At 46.6% G+C, this 26,805-nt stretch overlaps 1 protein-coding gene across 4 annotated transcripts in view; it reads right to left on the minus strand.

Moving 5' to 3' along the window:
- GREB1 (growth regulating estrogen receptor binding 1) overlaps positions 1-26,805 on the minus strand; it is a 123,428-nt gene that overhangs the window by 72,031 nt on the left and 24,592 nt on the right. For 2 of the 4 annotated variants that reach the window (XM_055540910.1, XM_055540907.1), the window contains exon 1: positions 6,702-7,125. The exons of 1 other annotated variant lie outside the window; for it this stretch is intronic. The gene's annotated coding sequence lies outside the window, so the exon portion shown is untranslated. Of the gene's footprint in view, positions 1-6,701; positions 7,126-8,709; positions 8,773-26,805 lie in introns of those variants that run through there. One more of the 4 variants, XM_055540908.1, reaches the window with a different exon arrangement.

Genomic DNA, 26,805 nt, shown 5'->3' on the forward strand with positions numbered 1-26,805 from the left:
TTTCTATGCTCTCGTCTATTTCACGTGTCCGTTGATTCTTAAAGTGATATTTGACTTTAAATAGCACAAGATGGGGAATTTTCTAGGAGTCCAATGATTAGAACTCTGTGCTTCCACAGCAGGGGACACGGGTTCGATCCCTGGTCAGGGAACTAAGACCCCGCAAGCTGCTTGGTGCGGCCAAAAAAATGGGAGAAGATGCCAGCCCGGATGTGACCTCAGGACAGTGGCTTCTGGCTTCATCACAGCGACACACCGCCAGCCACACTAGTTGTGAGACTGGCTTCACATGCCAGCCACCACCTCACAGATCACGTTGACTTAAGATGTAGGTAGGAGATTCTCTGAGTCCTGGTGCTATAGGCGGCCGAGCAATTTCAAGACGGGACCACTGGTGCCCTAAGGAGCTCTGGTTCCCCTCGTGAGGGTAAAATGGGGCGGTGTCCTCAGGCTGATTTCTGCTTCTGTTGGAAGAAAGGTCCAGCCTTCCTTCTTCCAACTAACAGTAAATGGAAACCATTAATCACTTCCTGCTTGCGGTAATAACTCCTGAGCAGAGGTTCCCCGCCCCCCTCCGCCACACCTCCTTGGTCAGCCCCAGCTTACAGCCTGGGGAAATGAGCTGGTGGGAGGGTTGCTACAGGAATTAGCCCCAACAAAAAGAAAGTGCTCCTGAAAGACAGAGGGCAGCGGCCAAGCCACCGGAACAGTCGGAAGAGGCTCCAGGGCTCTGTGTCTGCCTTTCCTCTTGACTGGCTGCATCCTTCAATCCAAGAAAGAGGGATTCCCAGCCACATCTGGGGGCCCTTGCATGTGTTTCCATTTGGGGTGGTCCATGGAAAGCTGCCGCCAATTAATAACACCACGAACGGCTCCTATTTCTATAGATCTTTGTCTGAAGAGCTTAATGCACAGAAAGCAGCTTTAAGTCCGGCCCATTTTACGAGGAGCGCCTGCAGAAGCATGCTCGAGGGTTGAAAGAAACGCTCAGGGCATCCAGAACATCTCTTCCTTCCCAAGGTCCTGTACACCTGATGCCTGATTGGCACCTTGAGCCCGGAGGACTGCAGGGGTTAAGACAGAGCAATGCCTGGTGTGGACAGAGCAGGAAGAAAGAAAACGAACACTGTCCAGCTTCCGAGTGCCAGGCACCAGGCCTGTTCCCTCACTCAACACGCGTGAGCGATATTATGAAGCCCAGTTTAAAGATGGGGTTCTGAATCTTAGCCTCGGAGATGATAAGCAACCTGCAAGAAGTCTTGTGGAAAGAAAACAGAATTGGGGGTGGAGGGGGGTAGGGGAGGGAGGGAGAAGGGAGAGGGGAGGGGAGGAGGAAGGGAGAAACACAAAAGGGACAAAACATGAAAGAGTGCTCACGCTCAAAAAAATGGAAATTTCATTTTACAACCCTAAGCACACACCAAAGCTTTAAAGTCTAGAAGCACAGAGGGAGAGAGAAACTGACCCCACTCCCAATCTAATGAGGCATTTGAAAGCCCAAGTAAGTGCTGGTAACTGAGGATGGAGGAAGAGTGTGAGAACCATCTGACAACATCGTGGCCCTTGCTGTTCGTCCCACTGCACCACCGTCGGGTGGCGTGGGAACTTCCTACCCACCCCAGCAGTGCTCCAGCTCACAGATGAGACCACCCACCGGGGGCACAGCCTGGGATCAGAAGGCAGAGCAGGCTGAGATGCCGGCCCTGCTGGGGCTCGCTGGCCTGCGAGGAACCCCCAGCCATCAGATGGGGGAGTCAGAAGTCAGGAGAGAGAAAAGCCTCGCTCAGGGCCAAACCCCAAAGCCGAACCCCTCCTCTGTGCTTTGTGGATCCAGGTCAACACCTGTGGCCTCCGGGGCTGGGCTCTGACCGCTGCTCCCTGGGCACCTGTGGCCTCTGGGGCTGGGCTCTGACCGCTGCTCCCTGGGCACCTGTGACCTCCGGGGCTGGGATCTGACCGCTGCTCCCTGGGCACCTGTGGCCTCCGGGGCTGGGATCTGACCGCTGCTCCCTGGGCACTGCCTCTGCAATATTTTCCTGCTGCAGTGACTCCAGTCTGCAAACCAAGGGGGTTCCTTTCCCCCAACCCTTCTGCTGCCTGCCTTCCAAGGCCTGGCCCAGCCCTTCCCAACACTGGTGGGCAATGTTCTTCAACCACAGAATCCGAAGCAGCGCCCATCACCATGGCCTTCACCTTAATGCACAGAAGCCTGGTGTGAGATGGAGAGAAAGAAAGCAACTCACTAGGCCTCAGTATTCTCATCTGTAAAATGGGCACTCTAAAGGACTGACTGGTCATCGTGGGGTATACAAGAGATAGAAAATGAAAGTGCCTAGCAGAGCACTTGGTAGTCAGGGCAGGATCATTCACTTCTAGCTAAATAGAACAGGCATGTGAAAAGACTAGAATTTCGGATCAGGACTTCCCTGGTAGTCCAGTGGCTAAGACTTCGCACTCCCAATGCAAGGAGTCCCGGGATCAATTACTGATCCGGGAACAAGATCCCACAGGCCTCAACTAAAGATCCTGCATGTCACAACTAAGATCAGATGGAACCAAATAAATTAAAAGAATGTCAGATCATATCATAAATGACAAGTGACCAAAAGTACTATAGTCCATAATTTCTACAACATAAGGCGGGGGCGGAGGTCTTAGGGGGAATCAATGAGAACTTGAGTGGTTCAAAGAGGCTGGTACCCAAAATAGGCCAAAAGAAAGAGTAGGGTATTTTTGGCCAAAAATTGAGACCAGCAATTGAGAAAGAAACAGGAAGGTACAAAGGCAAGAAAGCTCCACGAATATAGACATGCTCTAGAAAAAGAGAATGAGGGCTTTTGACAAGTAGTGAAGATGGAACTATGGTGGAAAAAAACAAAAGTGAGAGTAAAAATTAGACACTGCTTTGTCGTTATTGTGGTTATTTAGTGGCTCAGTCATGTCTAACTCTTTAGCAACCCCATGGACCATAGCCTGTCAGACGCCTCTGTCCATGGGATTCTCCAGGCAAGAATACTGGAGTGGGTTGCCATATCCTTCTCAGGGGATCTTTCTGACCCAGGGATCGAATCTGGGTCTCCTGCATTGGCAGGTGAGTTCTTTACTGCTAAGCCACCACGGAAGCCCACTTTAGTAATTGACAACCCTGAGGCTTCAGAACGAGGGGTTTATAATGATAAAGGTCATGTTTTAAGCAGGTCAGGTGGACAGAGATGTTTGGAATAAAACTGGAGGGAATACCTGGAGGCAGGAGGCCTGGTGGAGTTAAATTAGGAGTGGCAATTAACATAAACATATTACTATATATTAATATATATAAACTATAATATAAACATATTACTATATATAAACTAGGTAAACAACAAGGGCCTAGTACATAGCACAGGGAGCTCTCCTCAATAGCTCGTAATAACCTAGAATGGAAAAGAATCTGAAAAAGAACATATATATATATGTATATACGTGCATATCACTGAATTACTTTGCTGTACATTTGAAACTAACATAACCTCGTAGATTTACTATACATCAATAAAAAATAAAAATTAACAAAAAAACAGGCTTTGCTCACTTCCTGTCTTGGTTACATTTTTGGTAATTCTCATAATATTTCCAACCCTCCATCAGCAATAAGATTCTAACTCACTGAAGGCTGAGATAATGGTTAATATTTTTTAGCAATACTGGGGTACATACATTTTTTAGACATAATTCTATTGCACATTAATATAGTATACAGTAAACATAACTTGTATATGCACTAAGAAATAAAAACGTTATACACCGAGCAGCATGTGGGCCCTGACTTCCCTGGCCAGAGATTGAACCTGTGTCCCCTGCAAAAGAAGCACAGAGTCCTCCCCCACTGGACCACCAGGGAAGTCCTACTCTTCATTTTAAAGTTTATAACATTTAATTTTTTGGACTGAGAGCAAGTTTATTTTTACTAAAAACTGAAGGTTACTTTAAAAAAATAAATAAAATGCAGTCATAAAAACTGATGACGGATGTCCTACAGAATCTAAGTAAAAGAGCAATTGAAGATCAGGTGAACTACAGACCTCCGGCAAAGGCAAGCCACCCTGCTAAGCATCACTGTAAGCATCAGTGATTTTAATCTTAGCAACAGTCCTATCAGATCATTATTTCTCTCCCCATCTGTATCCCAACTTTATAGATGAAGAAACTAAGGCTCAGAGAGGTTGGGACAGCTGTCTAATGACACATAGCTCATGCCTGGTCTGGAATTAAAAGCCCATCTTGAAGAATCTTCCATGAAACACGGTGTTAATAAGTTTAAACTGGCAGAATTGAAAATCTCAGACACCCTCAGCTGAAGGGTTATAAATCTGTATTACCATTACCTGCTAGTGGTTTTTGCCAGTGGTGACAAGGCATTTCCCAGTTTTACAGAAAGCTACAGCATTCTTCCAAACTCCCAGAGGACAGCACTGGAAAGTTGGCCTCACCAGACTAAGCAGACACACACACCCAAAACCAGACATCCTCTTGTGCTAAATGTGCTCTGGGAGCCCATAAAACCCTGCAATTACTCATAGGAGACTTCCCAGGTGGCGCTGTTGGTAAAGAACCCGGAGGTGGTGAGGGACAGGGAGGCCTGGCGTGCTGCAATTCATGGGGTCGCAAAGAGTCGGACCCAACTGAGAGACTGAACTGAACAATGCAGGAGATGTACAAGACTGGGGTGCAATGCCTGGGATGGGACGATCCCCTGGAGGAGGAAATGGCAATCCACTCTGGTTTTCTTGCCTGGGAAATCCCATGGACAGAGGAGCAAGTCAGGCTACGGTCCATGGGGTCGTAAACAGCTGGACATGACTGAAGAGACTTGGCACCCATTCACAGAAGATTCTACCCATACTCACTGAACCATATGACTGACCCTATTAGTCCTATTACAGTCCTTACATATACAGTTTACATATACAGTACAGGCTTCCCCAGTGGCTCAGCAGTGAAGAATCCACCTGCAATTCAGGAGACATAGGAGATGTGGGTTTGATCCCTAGGTCGGGAAGATCCCCTGGAGGAGGGCATGGCAACCCACTCCTATATTCTTGCCTGGAGAATCCCATGGACAGAGGAACCTGGAGGGCTACAGTCCATGGGGTCATAAACAGTCAGGCACACCTGAAGCAACTTAGCATACATGCACACATAGACGCAGAATTACATCCAAGGAGAACAAAAAAGAAAATATAAAAACCCCTGTTCATATATATTTTCTCTAATCATGATATTATTTGTCAGTATATATTTTACAATATACAGAATACACTGGAGTCCATTATGCAATTTATAAATCAACAGACAGAAGTGTATATATATATGTGTGTGTGTGTATATATATGCTTTTGAACTGTGGTGTTGGAGAAGACTCTGGAGAGTCCCTTGGACTGCAAGGAGATCCAACCAGTCCATTCTGAAGGAGATCAGCCCTGGGATTTCTTTGGAAGGAATGATGCTAAAGCTGAAACTCCAGTACTTTGGCCACCTCAGGTGAAGAGTTGACTCATTGGAAAAGACTCTGATGCTGGGAGGGATTGGGGGCAAGAGGAGAAGGGGACGACAGAGGATGAGATGGCTGGATGGCATCACTGACTCGATGGACGTGAGTCTCAGTGAACTCCGGGAGTTGGTGATGGACAGGGAGGCCTGGCGTGCTGCGATTCATGGGGTCGCAAAGAGTCGGACACGACTGAGCGACTGATCTGATCTGATACATATATATATATATATATATATATATATATATATATATGTACATACATTTGGGGCTTCACAGGTGGCGCTAGTGGTAAGACAGGAGGAGACATATGAGACGTGAAGGAGACATATGAGACGTGGGTTCGACCCCTGAGTTGGACAATCCCCTGGAGGAGGGCATGGCAACTCTCTCCAGTATTCTTGCCTGGAGAATACCACAGACAGAGAAGCCTGGTGGGCTATAGACCATGGGGTTGCAAAGAGTCGGACTGAAGCGACTTAGCACACACATATATTTAGGGGCCAAGTTTGAATGAAAGAATAAGAAAACCAATATTTGTTTAATATCTATTTTGTGCCAGCAGTCATGTGGCCAAAGTACTATTATCTTCATTTTGCATGAAGAGATTGTGTCTGGGATTTAAAAGCATTTATTGTCTTCATTCACATCTTTATCATTTCCTTTAGCAATGCAACAAAAACCCCAAGGGCATTTTACTTAAGAATCAAAATAATAGTCATCAGTTATTAGGTTCACTTGGTGCAGACCTTTTTCTCGGTTTATGTTTATCATTTATTTCATCATCACCATGGCCCTAAAAATGCACATGGCATGGTTCTCATTTTATATTTTTGGAAACTGATGCAGGATGAGCTGAAGAGAATGTCCAAAATGTCACATTTGAGACAATTTTAGATTTAGAAGGACCCTAAGTAAGTGAATCGTGGCTTTTAGTGATTTCAGAAAAGGGAGCATTTTTTTCAAGTTCTTTTTGTTTTTATTAATGGTGTCCACTTGTCCAAACATGCCAAATCTTTTGGTTAGAAATCCTGGGCTCTTCCTTAGTAGCATTTTACCAAAATGAGGGCTGCCATGACAAGAAAACACAGCCTCAGCAAATGAAAAGCCCCAAACTTAAAAAGACACATTTCTAGCCAGACAAAGAAAATCAAGAGCATTTTAAGAATGCTACCTGAAACCAGGTCTCCAGGAGGGAGGAGGTTGACCAGGTTCACTGCAGCTTCAGAGGAAGAACAAACCACCAGCTGGCCAGCCCCCAGGGTCTGGACAGTGTCCCCTCTCTGACAGCCCGATCAGCTCTTTCCTGGAGATTAAAGCAGGGATTAAACTAGACTCCAGCCCTTCCAAAGAAAAATATGCTCGCACCAGCCTTTTCTTGAAGTGACCTTTTCCTGTTTACTTTTTAAAGAATAGAATTATCAAAAGTTTTGCCCCAGTGGCAGAAAATCCATTTCACTTTAAAAGCTCACCAGGGGGGTCTCCCTGGTGGTCCAGTGGCTAGGATTCTTGGCTCTGAATGCAGGGAGCCTGGGTTCCATCCCGGTCGGGAGACTAGATCCCACATGCTGACACTAAAGATCCCATGTGCCACAACTAAGACCTGGTGAAGCTAAATAAATAAATATTTTTTTAAAAAATACAAAAACAAGAAAAAAAAGCTCTTCCCTGGTGGTCCAGTGGTTAAGACTTCACCCTCCAATGCAGGGGGTGCAAGTTCAATCCCTGGTCAGGGAGCTAAGACGTCTCAGGGCCAAGAAAACAAAACAAAACAGAAGCAGTACTATAACAAATTCAATAAAGACTTAAAAAAAGCTCCACATCAAAAACCCTTTAAAACAGAAAAAAGCTCAACAGCACTGCCTGGGGACCCTGAAGAGTGCTGTGTCCAGCTTAACTCTGGGTCCACAGTGATTCCGCTGTTCCTTTCTGAGCACCATGCACTTTGCCTTTTATTGGTCAAGTAACCAGGCACCTCTACTTAAACCCAGGGCTCCTATCTGTCAACAACAGTTATTAGTTCCTGGAATGTCTGGATCTCACTTCCTGAGATAACACCCAGCTCTGCGTATCCCTGGCTGCTGCACACTGGTCACTCCGCTCATAAAAATAAAGCTGCCGCTCACCCATCAGAGCCAGCCCTTCCCCACCCAGATCTCCAGTTAACATGTGGGCGCGCCCTCACCTGCATCCTGTTTGCTGGGTCCCTCTGTGTGTGGAGACTTGAGCCCAGCGGTGTGCTGGGCGCAAACTCTTAGGTTCTAAGCCATAGTGTCCGCTTAGGTCAAAACCAGCAGGACTCTCAGAGATAGGCCTGCAGGTCCCTTTGATTGTGAGATATTAAACCCTTCAGTCAAGTTGGACTTCACCAACTGCAAACAATCTTTCAAACGCAAAAGTGCTCATAATCTGCCTCGTTGTTGTTTAGTCACTAAGATTTTTTTCGCAACACCACGGACTGCAGACCTCCAGGCTCCTCTGTCCATGGGATTTCTCAGGCAAGAAAACTGGAGTGGAAGTACTTCCACAGGAGATCTTCCCGACCCAGGGATCAAACCTTTTGTCTCTTGTGTCTCCTGCAGTGGCAGGCAGATTCTTTACCACCAGGGAAGCCCCATAATCTGTCTGCTGAGTAGTAAAAAGCATGTACTTTGGAATAAGACCAACAGCAGCTTAATTTATGACTATGCTCCTTTTGAGCTGTGTGGCCTTGGGTAAGTTACCTAACCTCTCCGAACCTCGATTTCCTCATTTGTAAAACGAAGACAGGGACTTCCCTGGTGGCCCAGTGGCTAAGACTCCTCACTCCCAATGCAGGGGGTCTGGGTTCAATCCCTGGTCAGGGGACTAGATCCCATGTGTCACAACAGAAGATCCTGTGTGTCACAACTAAGACCCGTGCAGCCAAAGAAAGAAAGAAAGAAAATTCTAAAATAAGCATAATACAAATACAAACCACCTCCCAGAGTGATAATGAGGACTAAGTGAACTAACATGTCTAGGGTTGTTGGCATATAGGATGTTAACAAATTCCAGTTTTCTGTCTTAAATTGGAATTAACTGCTCATAAATCTCCTTTCTAGATGCCAACTTAGAAGGTCAGAGATCTTGACTTGATTCACTGTACTCCAGTAGCAACAATTAAACCGGTTTCCTTTAGGGGTACATCGATTGCAATGTACCTTTCCGAATAGATAGCAATCATTTCCACACAGCTTCTCTCCCTTCTTCTCAAGATGTGAAGCTCCTTGACAACAGGAACTGTTCTAGTCACTTCTTTCTCATATAATAAGTCCTAAGAGGAGGCAGAGGGAGAAGGAGACCACGTGCTCAAGGTTACAGTGAAGACGGCAAAGAGATGGAGCATGGTGCTGTGGGAAAGCGGAAAGCGTGCGTGCAGCCTCGGAAGCCCCCAGGGAGGAACCAAGCAGACACAGAGGAGGTTTCCATTTCAACCCCCCGGGATGTCATCCAGAAAGGGTATTACCTAATGTCTTTCTGATAGCTCAGTTGGTAAAGAATCCACCTGCAATGCAGGAGACCCTAGTTCGATTCCTGGGTTGGAAGATACACTGGAGAAGGGATTGGCTACCCACTCCAGTATTCTCAGGCTTCCCTGGTGGCTCAGCTGGTAAAGAATCTGCCTGCATTGTGGGAGACCTGGGTCCAATCCCTGGGTTGGGAAGATCCTCTGAAAAAGGGAAAGGCTGCCCACTCCAGTATTCTGGCCTGGAGAATTCCACGGACTGTATAGTCCATGGGGTCGCAAAGAGTCGGACATGACTGAGCGACTTTCACTTTCACTCATGCCTCTCTGCCCCAGGTGTTACCTGAACTCACTTGGTTATCTTCTATTCCAAGCAGGGTCAGAGGGGAGCCCTTCCCGTGAGCATCCAAGCACACAACGTACACTTCTGTTCTTTCCTCGTGAACACTCTCCTGCCCCGGGGGCCCTGTTTGTGCCTGATCTTCCCTTGGCTGACACCAAGGCCAATGGTCACGGTTCCCCTTTCTGCCCCCCACCCCCCAGCACTCTCACTGGGCTCCAGGTTTCTCCCCCAACAAAGCCACACAGAGTTTGTTTGCCTTCCCCACCTCCGCACAAGCTCCAATTGCCGCAGGGGGCAACCACACTCACTAACTGCCCACAGAGCCCAGAACACTTTCTTGGGAGCGGGTCTGCCAAAGGAGCAGCCATCAACTCTGTTCATTACCCCCAGGCAGCCGGAGAGAGAGACCCACCCTCCACCCGGGGCCACCCCAGGCTCAAGGAGAAGACACGGCCGGAGGTCTGGAAGGTCTCAGGCCCAAGGTCAGACAGCTGGGTCTGTCCTAAGCCACTGATTAACAACTCCGTGTCTGTTCTCTGCCTCCCACGTAAGAAGCAGAGAACCTCCCTCTTAGATTCGTGGTTTGACCTGCAACGCTTAAACAGTCTAATTTGGATTCACGGCAGAAACATTTCATTCCCCCTTGGAGCTCAGGGTGAAAGTGAAAGCCTCAGAGTCCCTGACCTGCAGAAACTCGCAGGTAGGGAGGAGAGCGCAGGTAAACAAGGCCGTGTGACCCTTGCCTCAGCAGGGATTTAGGCAAGAGGGCAGCTCTGAAGGAAACGAGATGGGAGGGGAGGTTCTGACTCAGGTCAGTCTCGGGGCGACTCCGGGAAGAGCTGAGTCAGGGGATGAGCACAGGTTTGCCAGCCAGAGAGAAGGAAGGGCATTCGGGCAGGAGGTGGGCAACATATGCAGGCGGGATCCCGGGGGGTGACACCCACGTGTGACTGGTGATGCACGTCCTTCCAGATGATGGAGCACGAGTGTAAGAGGGTGACGAGGGCCAGTCTAGACTGAGCCCTGCGAACACGGTCAGATTGAACCCTGCAGAGTCAGGCAAGGACTTTAAGCCAGCCAGAACAGACTGCATGGCAGAGAGATTGCCTAGGCTTCCTAAGGAGGAATGTAGGAGAATATTGCAATATGTTGAGACTCCAGAGGGCATAGCCTGAAAGGTGGCTCAGAGGGTAAAGCCTGGTGGCTCCGCCTGTGATGTGGGAGACCCGGGTTCGATCCCTGGGTCGGGAAGATCCCCTGGAGAAGGAAATGGCAACCCACTCCAGTGTTCTTGCCTGGAGAATCCCATAGACGGAGGAGCCTGGTGGGCTATAGTCCATGGGGTCACAAAGAGTTGGACATGACTGAGTGACTTCACTTCACTTCAAGAGGGCAAAAAGCCTGGCTCCTGTGGAGGCTGAATGAGGGGGAGACAGGACTTAGAAAGGTGGTGTCGCCATCACAGTGCTGGAGGAGAGGCCGGGGGATGTCAGAGGAGCTCAGTGCACCCTCCAGCCATCCCCTCGCTCGCATTGTGTTCCCTCACAAGCATCCGCTGAGCTACATGCAAAGCCTCACGTGGAGAGGGCACCACAGCAGAGAAGAAAACGGCCGTGCCCTGGAGTGCAGACTGGGGTTCAAGTCTGCGAGAGAGAAAACCCATCCATGACCTCTGAGAGGCTGGTCTTCCGCTCCCTCTGCCATCTGCCTCCGCTCTGAGTCACACCCAAAGCACACCTGAGGACCTCAGACCCTCCCACACGGCCCTTTCTGAGAGAGGGCCCTCTCCCAGCATCCCTGCTGACCTCAGGGCCTCTCGGAAGGTAACCGACCGGGCCGCACCCAGAGTCAGCATCCCAGACTCCAGCTCAGATCTGAGCTGCCACGGATCCCTGTTCCTTTCTCCTCCCTCATCCCTACAGCGAAAGCTAAGAATCTTTCAGCCAAAACACAAGAATGACAACTTTTCTCTGATGAGCCCAAAGTTTCAGAAAACAAAACCAAAAGCAAAGGCCTCTCAAGACGACATTTCCCATGTCCTTGGTGGGCCCTCCAGGAGGAAAGTGGGCGTGATGCTCAAGGAGCGTAGGGAGAATCAGCTCCGTATATATGATATGGCCATAAACGCATTCAGGCTTCAGGATGGCATCCTATAAACTCTTTGAGGTCTTCCTGGCAGGAAACACCATTCTCATGCAGATTTCTGAGATTTTCCCTCGAGGAACTCATAAACTCCACAGGTGTTGTTTAAGGAAGAAAAGCAGGCTGAGGGTTTGACTTCTGTCTAATCTGTTGTTTCTCTAACCAGGGCTGGTCCTGCCCAACAAAACCACCGCAGCACCACGCCACCCAGACATCTGTCCACACAATGCCAGGTGGCGCTCCCTCTGGGACCTTGCTTAAGCGCTCTGGAACGGAGCCACAAAGCCAACACAATGTCCCCACCCCCTGGCCGCTGGGAGAACTGAAAGGGGAGAGAAGCACCTTCAGAAAAAAGCCAGGGAAGATTTGCAGGGAGGAAGAAACTACAGGAAAAAAAAAAAAAACAACCTCTTTCCAGAGTCCACCAGGCAGGATCCACAGAGTGAGGCTCATTTCCTTAGCAATTATAATCAGACTCTCTGCTGTTTTGGGTCCACCTTGTGCAAAACTAAATAGCTCCAATCCCTTCAGATAACATTTCCAACAGAAAAAAAATCAGGAAACAAATGCATTAAGTGGATTCACTCAGCTTACTGAAAAGACAAACACTTTGCCATTTTTCTGCTTGACACAGGCCAGGGCCATCTTATTCATAAGCCAGAAAGCCAGGGCCCACCTCTCCAACCCCCACACCGCCCCTAAAGCAGGCACTCCGCTCCCAACATTGAACACACTGTACCTTACAAGAAGCTGGTCATTGCAGGCGTCCAGAAAGCACCCAGCCAGGAGCAGGCTGAGCCCAGTGGAGGACGAGCGCTTGCCGAGCCCCCGCCTCCGGGGGTGTGCCTCTGATCATGCAGGGAGCCCTTGATGCCCCCAAGAACAGTGCCAAGTATTCGGGCAGCCTGACACCCTGGTTCCCTAGCCTCTGCCCAGGGAGGCAGAGGCGGGCCAAGCCAGCCCACAGGAAGGTTTCAAAGGCAATATCTGCTCCTGGGGCTACAACAACCAGGAGGGGAAAAAAAAAGAAAGCGGCAGCAGACTTTCCAAGTTGAGCTCCATCTGCCCCAGGCTCCTGCTGGGTCAGATGGCAAATGCCACGGTTTTCCATCTTCTTAGCACTGAAGTGTTTTGCTGGGTCAGAGTGCTCTCCATGTAGGTACATACCAATCTGTTGGTCTGACCACCAGCAGTTAAACCCAGTCTTTTCAAACATGAAAGTTTTGTACTTGGCATGGAACCACATCTTCTCGCGCAGAGAACAAAGGGTCAGGGAAGCGCGCCGGTTCTGCCCCAGGGAACCGGGCAGCCCGCGTGGCCCCTGGAAGACCGCAGATGTGGCCCCGACCCGGGGAGGCACGCGGCCCTCCAAAGAGCCGCCTCGGGCTGGGCACACACAGCAGGGGACACACCCGCTCAGAAGCTTCCCCCAAAAGTCACAGAGGCTCGTTTTCAGACTTCTCTTCTGAAGTCATTTCTACCCCTCTGGACATCATGGAAAACAACAGCTCTTGTCTGTATCTTCCTACACATTCCGGTTGCAACTGATGCTTGGAAATCGGGGAATCCTGCTCAAATTCTAACAGGAAAAGGGGAAGACAAGAAATCATGGGTGCCCCCCTCGTATGTGCCAGATCCCTTTAACTTTGATTTTTATTTTCTTTCCAGGGTTTTCCATTTGCTAGACAAGGTGACTTGGCCAGGATCCCAGGGGGTCCCACGTCATCTGCCTTTTGTGACAAAGCCCAAAAGACGGGATTATTCTTGTTGGTGTCTCAGACAGCAACGAGAGTTCTCAGCTGCTTCAAGGTTCAGTGTTCAAAACAACCATGGATGGGGTGGAAGGAAGAGCCCCGTGTCACAGACCTATTCCTCCAGGCTGAGCCCCTACTCCCGAGCAAGGCAGGTGAGAACCCACCTGTCTCCAGGTCTTCAAGGACAGGTAGGGCAGCGCCCCCTGGTGGCCCTGCTTAAGCGATGCTGCGGGAGTCCCCGCCCCCGCCCCCCATCCCACCCACACACCGCGCAAACCCTGTCCGGGCTTTTCTCAAGCGGCGGGGTCTGGGGGAGGAAATCACATCTGAGGACCCGGGGGACTGAAAAGGAAGTGACCCTACTTGAAGGGCCTACACGGTCCACCACTCAGAGCCCTGTCACGGTGTTAAAAACCACAGAAACGTCCAACAGGAAAAGAAGGCTTCACGCAGTCTCCAATAACCGTACGCACGTGCTTTGGGTTTTTTTTTTTAACAAGGTAAAGGCTATTCTTAGATGTTTAACTATAAAGAGATATAGGGAAAAAAGATCTTTCTCAATTTTATGAGCTTTCGAGATAATTAATTTTCATGCTTTAAGGTATATAATTTTAAAAATGTAAACGCAACGCTGCCTTGTTTATGATCTAATTAATGTAATCAGAGCAACAATCCACAAGGAAGTGGCTTTGTGAATGAAGTTTTTAAATGATACGGATACACTCAGGATGCACCGTTTGGCAAGGAAAAGATTTTAAATTGTTACAGAAATAGAAAGAGAGAAATACATATATACACATCTATGTCATATAAAGCATATGATATTTTATTATAGAAAGAGACATCTAGTGGGGGTGGGGCGGCACATCCCAGGTGGCTCAGTGGTAAAGAATCCACCTGCCAATGCAGGAGATGTAAGAGACTCAGGTTCAATCCCTGGGTTGGGAAGACTCCCCTGGAGGAGGAAATGGCAACCCACTCCAGTATTCTTGCCTGGGAAATTCCTTGGACAGCGGAGCCAGACGGGCTACAGTCCATGGAGTCACAAAGAGTTGGACACAACTTGGCAACTAGACAACAAAAGCAACATATCTAGAGAGAGATACCTTGGGTTTGACCCGGGCTTGGGTTTCAGTTCTGACTTAATGGACATTTGTCCCTGAACAACTTCCCTAACCTTTTGTGTCTTGGTTTCCGAAATCTGAAAGAAGGGATAAAAGTACCAGTTTCTTAGGGGTGTTGTGTGGATTCCATGAATGAATATGCAGAGGGTACTCATAACAGTGAAGGGCACATATGAAATACTAACAGTATAGACCATGAATGGTATAGGCCAATGAATATTCATTGGAAGGACTGATGCTGAAGCTGAAACTCCAATACTTTGGCCACCTGATGCGAAGAACTGACTCTGCAAAAGACCCTGATGCTGGGCAAGATTGAAGGCGGGAGGAGAAGGGGACAACAGAGGATGAGATGGTTGGATAGCATCACTGACTCGATGGACATGAGTTTGAGCTAGCTCCAGGAGTTGGTGATGGACAGTGAAGCCTGGCGTGTTGCAGTCCACAGGGTCACAAAGAGTTGGACATGACTGAGCAACTGAACTGAAGGCCATGGTAAGAGTGAAACAATTCAAGATGTTTTTAATGCTTCTTTAATATTTTCTACAATTTGCTCATTTTAAACTGACATAAATTATCATCATGAGAATAAAAGTAGCAAAGAAGGAATTGCCTTTATCAGGCCTGTATTACATACCTTTGAACTGACTGTGCTTTCCTGCTGCTGTCAAAATAGGCTTTTGATGTGAAAATAACAGGTGCCTCACAGGAGAGCTCACCCGAGTGTCAGCTCCAATGGGTATGTCTGATAAGAGCCTTCCTTCCGAATTTACATCTGCACATCTATGCTCAGTGTCAGTGTATCTCCTTGCCATAAACCCCTCTCTTCTATTTCATATCAAATACTGTTCACCCCACCTCCCGGCCAAATCCCCTCCACCTTATATGTGACAAGGATGGATAGATTCACCACGTGTGTGTGTGTTAGTAGGTCAGTGGTGTCCAACTCTTTGCAACTGTAGCTTGCCAGGCTCCTCTGTCCATGGGATTCTCCAGGCAAGAATACTGGAGCAGGTTGCCATTTCCTTCTCCAGGGGATCTTCCTGACTCAGGGATTGAACCTGGGTCTCCTGCATTGCAAGCAGATGCTTTAACATCTGAGCCACCAGGGAAGCCCCTAGATTCACCAAACTAGCAGCCAACTGTGTTGGGTTTTTTGTGTGTGTGTGTGTGACCACAAAGGCTGGAAGTGATGACCTTCAAAAGGCAAAAAGTCTCTACCTGTGCAACAGAATGTCCTGGAGACCATGGTCACCACCACTAATGAACAAAGATGCCTTGGCTTTTGCAAACCATTTCCCTGAGAGTTTTTAGATCACGTTCGATCTGCTCTACTCCTACCAACTGTGAGGATCTGGTACTGCCTGATGCTGACTGCTCACAACTCCAGCATTGTGAGCATGGGAGGCCCTTACACCTCATTCATGACATGAACTCCTACTCATCCTTCAAAACCTACCTCAAAAGTCTCTTGTGTTGTGTGATGGACCTGACCTCCCTTAAGAGACCTGAACATTTCTGTCTTTGTTTAGCTTTAACGAAACTCCAGAAGCCAGACTGGAGAGAAGATTTGTGGCTGATACAGGGGGAGTAACGAGAGGAAGCCAGTTGGCCTTCCAGAAACCCAGACTTGGGGTTTAGCCGAAAACAGGGGACTTCTTTGAAATGCTGTATGCAGAGCACTTGGCTCCTGCATGTCTCACTCGACGGCCACATGTGGAATTCCAGGACTCAGTTGGTGCACCCCTGGCAAAACATGAAATCAGTTAAACTGAATCAACCGAGGAGAACTAGGGCCACTAATGTAGACACAGTCTAGTATTTAGAGGCCTCCAAAATGCTGTCCTGAGCACCCAAAAATCAACCCCTGCCAGTCCACAAGCTCCACCTGTGGGTGCAAATCTCCCAGTCAACGTTCTCTTTTTAAAACTCACATGAAGATCCAAGGGTCACCTGGCCTCTGAAGAAAGACCAAAGCATGACAAGAACATCCAGGAGAAGAAAAGATACTAAAGCAGCCAGAGGGGAAAAAAAAAAAAAAGGATATATAAAGGATTAAAAAAAAAAACCCTATAATTATAATCCTCTGAGAGATTTGGAAGGGTGGCCATACTTTGTCACCCAGCCCATTCAGTGAGAGATTCGAAAATCAGAGAGGAAGACGTCTTAGAAGTGACCCCTGGTCCATCCTCTGGTTTAGAGCCAAGGGAAGGTCTTAGTCCTCTGAGGTTACTGTAAAAAAACACCATAGACTGGAGGGCTCAGAAAACACACGTTTATTTCTTCAGTTCTGGAGGCTGGGAGGTCCATGACCAAGGTGCCAACAGATTTGGTATCTGGTGAGAGCTCATTTCTTGGCTCATAGATGGACCAGCTTCTCACTGTATCCTCAGGTGGCAGAAGAGATGAGGGAGCTTTCTGGAGGTCTTTTTAAAGGGCATCCATGCCATTCCCGAAGGTGCCACCCGCATGACCTCATCACCTCCCCAAGGCCCCAACTCCCAATACCATCACATCAAAGATTAGGTTTCAACATGTGAATCTGAGTGGGGAGGACACATGCATTTAGTCCCCAGTAGGGACGCCTGGCTACCTAGAGAGCTGACTGGAAAAGCCACAGGTATGGGCCACACACATTTCCATATCAGTCAGTTCTGCTACACCTCTTGTTTTTAAACCACAGATCTGTTCCAACAGATTAATAAATTACAGAACAACTTGAAAACTTTGTGCATTCTGTGTGCCCTTGGTGTAATTTACTTGGCAAGAAACACTAAGGTGAATGCAGAAAAATGGTGCCCAGCTGAAGTGAGCTGCTTAAGGAAGACACCAAACCACACACCTCCAACACCCACCAGCCACCTCCAATCTCAGTATCTATGACGAACCACAGCCATCTGTCTCTGGTGTTAGAACTTTCCATATGATTCCACATCTCTCTCCTTCCGCTCCTTCACAGTAACTCACAATAGCCAACCCTTCCCATGAGTACTTCTGCACACAAAACTCCATTCATCTTGCACTTCTAAGTCAAGCTCCATATTTATTGCAGCCTTTATGTATTTTTTGACCATTTCTCATATGTAGAATTGTGCTTCCCTTTTTTTTTTTCTTTTTTTTTTTTTTGGCCAAGCAGGATCTTAATTCCTTGACCAGGGATCAAAGGGGCTTCCCTGGATTCTTAGCGGTAAACAATCCACCTGCAATGCAGAAGGGACAGGAGATGCAGGTTCGATCGGTAGGTTGGGAAGATCCCCTGGAGGAGGGCATGGCAACCCACTCCAGTATTCTTGCCTAGAGAATCCCATGGACAGAGGAGCCTGGCAAGCTACAGTCCATGGGGTTGCAAAGAGCCGGACACAGCTGAGGGGGTCGAAAAGAGCTGGACACAGCTGAGTGACTGAACGTGTGTGCACACACACACACACACAGATAGAACCCATGCCCCCTGCATTGGAAGTAAGGACTCTTAACCACTGGGCCACCAGGGAAGTCCCCTGTGCTTCCCTTTTCTATTAGGCATTTACCTTTTGTTTTCAATGTGTCATTGATTAAATTTTTGAGTTCTATGCCTATAATGCCAACTTTCCCATAACTCCTGTGGTTTTCATTGTGCAATTTTTTATGACTCAGTAATTTTTAGAAACTTGTCGCATTATATCAGAACTGACCGTGTGACTGTATTTCTGTATCCAAACCACATTTTCAGGAGTTCTCTGATCCTTGGGGTGGGGCGGGGTCAGGGGTGGGGGAGGGGGGCACACAAACAGACATGGCAAGCTGATTCTGTTTTGGAAAATTTGGTCACCATCATCGAACTGCACACCAGTCACGCCAAGCTCTTTCTGGCAACCCCAAATCTTTCATCAGCTCTTTGGCCTTTTCCCTGCACTGAGCTGGAAACTTTTCCTGGGACCGAGTCAGTTCTTGGGTTTGTTAGTATAAAAGAAATCTGTGTATCATCCGGGTGCCCCACCCCCGCCCCCATCAAATACAAAGTAAAATTCAAGCATAATTAATGAAATCTCCATTCCTGGCTTGTGTTTACAGGAAAAGCTGCTATGGAGCCAGTGCCTGGGTTCCCATCCTGCCCCTCACTGGTCAGTTGCTGTGTGACCTCAGGAACCTCCCACATCCTCTCTGAGCTCCTTTCCTCCCCATAAGCAGAGATAACAAGGCTTACTTCAAAGGGGTTCTGTGAGTTTTAAGTAAGATTATGTATTTAGCACAGTGACTGACACTTAAGTATTTTTCCCTTTTTTTTACTATGTCAAGCTGATCTTTTGGCTGGTTACAAACCTATTCCCTCATCCATGTCTTATGTTATTTGCCTACACTGAAATCTCCTCCCCTCCACTGCTACTCAAATTTGGAGCTTAAAAATTGCAAAAAAAAAAAAAAAGAATAATTGGGTGGTAACAACCTTGGAACAACAGACTGGTTCCAAATAGGAAAAGGAGTACGTCAAGGCTGTATATTGTCACCCTGCTTATTTAACTTATATGAAGAGTACATCGTAAGAAACGCTGGGCTGGAAGAAGCACAAGCTGGAATCAAGATTGCCGGGAGAAATATCAATAACCTCAGATATGCAGATGACACCACCGTTATGGCAGAAAGTGAAAAGGAATTAAAAAGCCTCTTGATGAAAGTGAAAGTGGAGAGTGAAGAAGTTGGCTTAAAGCTCAATATTCAGAAAACAAAGATCATGGCATCCAGTCCCATCACTTCATGGGAAATAGATGGGGAAACAGTGGAAACAGTGTCAGATTTTATTTTTCTGGGCTCCAAAATCACTGCAGATGGTGACTGCAGCCATGAAATTAAAAGATGCTTACTCCTTGAAAGGAAAGTTATGTCCAACCTAGATAGCATCTTAAAAAGCAGAGACATTACTTTGCCAACAAAGGTCTGTCTAGTCAAAGCTATGGTTTTTCCTGTGGTCATGTATGGATGTGAGAGTTGGACTGTGAAGAAGGCTGAGCGCCGAAGAATTGATGCTTTTGAACTGTGGTGTTGGAGAAGACTCTGGAGAGTCCCTTGGACTACAAGGAGATCCAACCAGTCCATTCTGAAGGAGATCAGCCCTGGGATTTCTTTGGAAGGAATGATGCTAAAGCTGAAACTCCAGTACTTTGGCCACCTCAGGTGAAGAGTTGACTCATTGGAAAAGACTCTGATGCTGGGAGGGATTGGGGGCAGAGGATGAGATGGCTGGATGGCATCACTGACTCGATGGACATGAGTCTGAGTGAACTCCGGGAGTTGGTGATGGACAGGGAGGCCTGGCGTGCTGCGATTCATGGGGTCGCAAAGAGTCGGACACAACTGAGCAACTGAACTGAACTGAACAACCTTTTAAGTCTTTGGCTCATACTGGCTAGGTCTTCTCTTCAGCTGTTGCCTTCCATTAGCTTGCAGTAATAATTCAATCACTCATTCAACATGCCTAGCTTACATATACTGGGTATTTGAGTGACTTAACTTTCCAGAAAAGACCCTGATACTGTGAAAGACTGGGGGCAAGAGGAGATGGGGGTGGCAGAGGACAAGATAGTTACATAGTATCACCAACTCAACAGACAAGAGCTTGAGCAAACTTGGGGAGATAGTGAAGGACAGAGAAGCCTGGTGTGCTGCAGTCCATGGGGTTGGAAAGTGTCAAACATGACTTAATGACTGAAAAACAACAATTTTCCAGAGCCTGTTTTTTCAGCAAAATGAGGATAATAGCACCTATATCATAAGATTGTTGGAGGGCTTCAATGACACCAAGAGACCATAAAGCATGTTTCGTACTGTCTAGCACATAGTCGGCGCTCAAAAATGGTAGCTTTTATTGGTATTGCCATGATGAAAAATGACTAAGCCACAGCCCTGCTCTCAGTTCAGTTCAGTCGCTCAGTCGTGTCTGACTCTTTGCGACCCCATGAATCGCAGCACGCCAGGCCTCCCTGTCCATCACCAACTCCAGGAGTTCACTCAGACTCACGTCCATCGAGTCAGTGATGCCAGCCAGCCATCTCATCCTCTGGCGTCCCCTTCTCCTCCTGCCCCCAATCCCTCCCAGCAAAGGAAGCCTAAATGCTGATAAACATGAAGACCTCTCCCCACTACACTAGTGCAGCGAAGCAGATCCTCTGCTAGGAAGATCTGCAAACTTATCTCCTCCTACAAACCCAAACAAGCTGGAGCAAATGTTCTGCTGGCAATGAAACAATGAGTCTGATTATGAACGCATATGACTGAAAAGGCAGCAAGCTAGCTTAAGTATGATTCATCATTGTCTGCCGCAGTAATTAGAAGTATTTTGGTTGGTTCTAGGTCAGAATGACCCAGTTACTGAACTTTTTTTTTTTTTTTTTCATTGCTAAAGTTTGTGGTGAACCTTAAAACAAAAGCTAAAGGCTTAGGAAAAGATAATTCCTTTGTGGCTTTTGCTCAGAGGCAGGACATTATCAGCTCTGCCTTTCAGAAGCAAGATCCTGGCCAAGAAGCTGTTAACGCTCCATCTCTCCTTTCACTAGACACAGGAATAATATTCATGGATGCTCCAGACTGGAGCTCCTGGAAGCCTATTCTGCCCATCTGTTTCCCAAGCTCCTAGCACAAAATAACAATAACCAGGAGAGTGTTTATTGATGAGGTACAGGTTATAACCAGTAGTCATGAACAGGTTTGAGAGCTGGACCATAAAGAAAGCTGCTGCTGCTGCTAAGTCCCTTCAGTCATGTCTGACTCTTGTGCAACCCCATAGACAGCAGCCCACCAGGCTCCCCCATCCCTGGATTCTCCAGGCAAGAACACTGGAGTGGGTTGCCATTTCCTTCTCCAATGCATGAAAGTGAAAAGTGAAAGTGAAGTCGCTCAGTCTTAGCGACCCCATGGACTGCAGCCTACCAGGCTCCTCCATCCATGGGATTTTCGTACTGGAGTGGGGTGCCATTGCTTTCTCTGAAAGAAAGCTGAATGTTGAAGAATTGATGCTTTCAAATTGTGATGCTCTTGAGAGTCCCTTGGAAGCAAGGAGATCACACCTGTCAATCCTAAAGGAAATCAACCCTGACTATTCATTGTGGGGAGGGCTGTTGTTGAAGTTGAAGCTCCAATACTTTGGCCACCCAATGCAATACTTTGGCCACCTGATGCAAAGAGCCAACACCTTAGAAAAGACCCTGATGCTGGGAAAGATGGAAGGCAAAAGGAGAAGGGGACGGCAGAAGATGAGATGATTAGATAGCATCACTGACTCAATGAACATGAATTTGAGCAAACTGCAGGAGATAGTGGAGGACAGAGGAGGCTGGTGTGCTGCAGTCCGTGAGGTCCCAAAGACTTAGCAGCTGAACACCAAAAACAGGCAAGGAAAAAAAAAAGAATTAATTACCCCAAATATCTCTCCAGCAGTCAGTGAACATTTTCCACTTTATTCTGGCTGACACTGACTCATTAGCAAGACAGTTTCTTACATATTTAGTATGCCACATTTCAATGACAAAAAGCATGAAATAATGACAGAATGCAGAGAAAGTATATTGCACCCTTTTAGACTTTACTGTAGTTGCAAGTTTTAAACGCATAGGAAAAAGACTGGAAGGAAATACACTGAAATGATAACACTGGATGTTTGGGGAAATGAAATTATGGGCAAATTTTTTTTCTTTCTATTTTCTGTATTTCCTAAATTTTTTACAAACACATAAACAACTTCGGTGTGGGGACAGATTACACTCATAAAATTCCATCAAGTTGGAGATCCACTTGGAGACAGCACGGTATGGAAAAGATGAGAGGACCTGAGTGCTGGAATCACCCTGACCCAACTGCCACTCCCCAGCAAGCCAGTCATCTGCCCTCTGCAAAATGAACAGTCCAAGCTACATCATCTCTTTAGCAGCCCACAGCTCCCGCTCAACAGATACTTATGTATTTCAAGTGACAGCACTCACAGGATGAACTGGAAACCCTCCTGGGGCTGAATGGGGAACACACATCCCCAGAGCTGCCCTCCAGTTCCAGGCCTGAGTCACCGTCGGAAGCTGGGAGGGAGCCAGGGGCACCTGCTCCCTTAACAGCAGCCCACCACCTGTGTTCTCTTTCTTCTTGGAACCAGACTGACTTCAGAGCCCGACAGAGTTCTGGTCTGAGCTGGGCTGGGCTGGGCTGGGCTGGGCTGGATGGACTTGCACACAGCATCTCTGACCCAAAGGAGATCCAGAATGGCCTTCCCTCCATAAAAGCCAAACTCCCCATCCTTCTAGGCCAACCTCAGGGCCCATCGCGTCTAGGAAGCTGTCACACATTGCTGCAACCTTTCCTCTCACTCCTTCCTGTTTTTGAATTGTGCTTATTAAATTTGTGCAAATAGGGACTTCCCAGGTGATCCAGTGGCTGAGAATCTGCCTTCCACTGCAGAGGATGAGGGTTCAATCCATGGTCAGGGAACTAAGATCCCACATGCCACAGGGCAACTAAGCCCACACATGGCAACTACGGAGCCCTTGAGTTCTAGAGCCCATGGTCCACAACAAGAGAAGCCTAAGAAGCCTGTGCACCACAACTAGAGAAAGCTCAAGTGCCAAAACGAACAGCCTGAGTGCTGAAGCAAAGACCCAGCGCAGATACAAAAAGGTATTTGTAAATATTTGTGTGATAAAGAGTCAGTTCAGTTCAGTTCAGTCACTCAGTCGTGCCCAACTCTTTGCGACCCCATGGACTGCAGCATGCCAGGCCTCCCTGTCCATTGCCAACTCCCGAAGTTTACTCAAACTCATGTCCATTGAGTTGGTGATACCATCCAACCATCTCATCCTCAGTCGTCCCCTTCTCCTGCCTTCACTCTTTCCCAGCACTAGGGTATCATGAGTCTTTATCAAGGGATTATAATGCCTTGACTCTATAGTGGAAGCGACAAATAGATTCAAGGGACTATAATCCCTTGATAAAGACTCATGATACAACAAATATCCATGTGCCCACTTCCAGTGTACGAACAAGAACATTTCATCCTGTTTGGTATCCCCCAACTCATGTGCTCTCATCCATCAACACCCCCAGGTATCTGGTACCCTAAATTTTATGTTTATCACTTGCTTGCTTTTCTTTATAATTCTAACAAAATTCTTAGTTTAACTTAATGTTAACCTAAAATTTAACACAGATTTAACTCAGCTTTTTTTTTTTTTTGGTTTTCCTATTCAGTAAAGGTCAACATCAGTGTGCCTATAGGTCACCTGGGATCTTGTTAACATGAAGATTCTATTTCAGTTGGTTTGCCTTAGAGGCTGAAATTTGACATTTCGTGGCATTTGACAAGCTTGCTGTTGTTCAGTCACTAAGTCATGTCCAACTCTTTGTGATCCCATGGACCACAGCACACTAAGCTTCCCTGTCCTTCACTGTCTTTCAGAGTTTGCTCAAACTCATGTCCATTGATTCGGTGATGCTATCCAACCAGCTCATCCTCTGTCATCCCCTTCCCCTCCTACCTTCAATCTTTCCCAGCATCAGGGTCTTTTCCAATGAGTGGGCTCTTAACATCAGGTGGCCAAAGTACTGGAGCTTCAGCTTCAGCATCAGTCTTTCCAATGAATATTCAGGGTTGATTTCCTTTAGGATTAACTGGTTTGTTCTCCTTGATGTTCAAGGGACTCTCAAGAGTTTTCTCCAACACCACAGTTCAAAAGCATGAAGCATCTGACAAGCTAATTTAACTTGTTTCAATCTAAGCAACATATTGTCTAGTTTTACATTTTTTAAACTCTTTATGAGTGGACTTACACTGTATATTTTTTTTCTATGACATGTTGTTTGTTTTTTTTTTTGTCTAATTCACCCATGATGTTGCCTGGATCTGCGAGTTGCTTTCACAGCTGTATAGTACTTCATTGTGTAAATACACCACTGTTTATTTTTCTACTCCATAGCGGATGACGACTTGAGCTACTTCTATGAATAGTTTTTGTTTGTGTGTTGTTACAAATAACACAAGTATAAACATTATCATACATATCTCCTGTTACTATCACAGGTCTCAAGGCTGCCACACAGTTCCAGGGGGCACTATCCACCCCATAGGCTACTAGAATACCATCCCCTAGAACAAAAATGTTGTGCCAGCTTGAGTGAGTAAGTCTGGTTGTTCCCCATCCTTACCTACCCTCAATACTGTCAGATTTAAATTTCTGCTAGAGGGTATCTCATTGTAGTTTTAATTTGCAGTTTCCTCTTTACTTGTGAAGTTGAGCATGTTTTCATATCTTCATTCATTATCTGCTTCTCTCTTGTCCCTTCCTAAATTCCTAAACTATCCCTTTGGTTTATCTTACCAAACCAAAAAGGAATTTCTGTAAATATTACTCTTTCACTTTTATTTTGTAGTTTCAGTACCTGTCCTACAGTATATTCTGGTTTCTCTATTTACTATTTTATAGGGGGTTTTACTGAGTGACTAAGTGTCACTCTCACTTCCCCTGGTGGGGGTAAGGGAACTCTTCCATCTTCACAGGTCTAATACAGATTTGTCAATTTCATTATTTTTAGAGTTTCTTCCCTTTATTTTCAAATGAATCCTGGAAAATGGGAACTTTCAAAGTCATTGTGCAAAATGAACACATTAAGTAGGAGAAAGTGTTAGTCCGTCAGTCATAATCTGACTCTTTGCAACCCCATGGACTGTAGCCCCCCAGGCTCCTCTGCCCACGGAATTTTCCAGGCAAGAATACAGGAGTGGGTTGCCAGTCCCTTCTCCAGAGGATCTTCCTGACCCAGGAATCGAACCTGTGTCTCCTGCGTTGGCCGCCAGATTCTTTATCACTGAGCCACCTGGGAAGCCCAGTCACTGAATCTAATTACTTTCAATCTAAAAAAAAAGCTATCCGGTCATTCTTTTAGAATAAATATCTACAGCTAGCAAAGAAAACAGTGAAATTTGACAAACATGTATCATTTCATATGAGTACTGGTGTTGAAGATTTCTCCTAGAAAATACAGACTTAGTTCCACATACTCCTGGCAGACAGCATTGCTTGGCAAAGGGTTTTATAAAACAGTCTACAGTCACACAAGTTTTACAGGTAAAGGGGCTTACAACTGTCACCCAGTCCAACCCTTTGCCTTATAATAAGAAACTGTTATATTATTTTAAAAGCAAAGACTAGAACATTTAATCCAGACAAATACTTCTCTTACTTTCACCTAGTATGTTTGCACCTTATAAATTCTTGCCTTTTATGGATGGATTTGAAAGAGATTTCGGCCATTCATTAACTTTGATGTAAATGTGAACTTGGAGTAGTGGTAGGTCCCAGCCTTGAGGAGTTGTCATACTTCTGTTCTACCGGAATAGTGACCCCTGGATGTTTGTGATCTCTTTCTCAGACACAGCAGCAAGCACGTGAATTCAGGGCCTTTTCCTAGTGTGGACAGCTGGGAACAGGAGAATCCAGCCCCATGCCCATTGCACTGTTTCCCTGAGCAAGTTTCTTATTGGATGGAGGTTGATTTTACAGCCTGAGAAAGACGGATTCTGAGATCTTGTGGGTTTCACTCTACTCAACAGCTGTTTTCGTGTCAATGCAGAAAGGAGATAGATAAGCCTTCAAAAAAGTTAAAGGAAAGGGAAACTAAGGGATCCGGAGAATGCATATCAGCAGAACAAACAAGGTGGCAGACTCTGTTCAACTACTGATAGACAGGAGATGGCGACATGTCCTGCCTTCTTTCACAACGCTCCCCACACCAACAATTCACGATACAGTGTGTTGTCCCACTAGACCATGAACTCGTGAGGGAAAAGACCACATCTGTTTTGTTGATTACAGACTCTCCAGAGTCCAGCCCATGCCTGGCTGTCTCCACCAGTACTGTGTAATTGAATGAACAAGTGCAGTCTTGCTATTTAGAGAGGCTGACCAGCAGAAAAGACAGGTCAGGAGACATGCTGTACACCCAGCCCACCAGGTGCCCAAGTTTACTCTTGGATCAAGTTTCACCACGAGACGTTTTCAGCCCCATTAACTTAGTTCCTCATGGAATCATCTACCCAGAGTTACTCTGTGATATTGCAACATTGGCATTTTTTCAACACCATCATGGAAAAGAGCCATATGGAACTGGCTTTGGCATTTACTAACAAATTAGGTCCACTGTGTCTCAATATCATTTATATGAGGTCCCAGAATAGAAACTGATTTAAGAATTTAATGGGCGGGGGGAGGGAAGTAACAGAAGGGAAGACCTTTGTCCTGAAGAACTGGCATGTTTCTTCTTTTCTTTTAATATAGCTACTAGCATTTATCATTTGCCCATTTTGTGCTAATAACTAGATAAACAGTGACAAATGGGTAAAAAAAAAAACAATGACTAATTTTACAGAAAACAAAGGCTAGCAGGAAAAAGATAATAACTAATAGTAATATTAACACATA

The sequence above is a fragment of the Bubalus kerabau genome, chromosome 11, assembly GCF_029407905.1.
Source record: "Bubalus kerabau isolate K-KA32 ecotype Philippines breed swamp buffalo chromosome 11, PCC_UOA_SB_1v2, whole genome shotgun sequence".
In the NCBI taxonomy this organism is placed as follows: domain Eukaryota; kingdom Metazoa; phylum Chordata; class Mammalia; order Artiodactyla; family Bovidae; genus Bubalus; species Bubalus kerabau.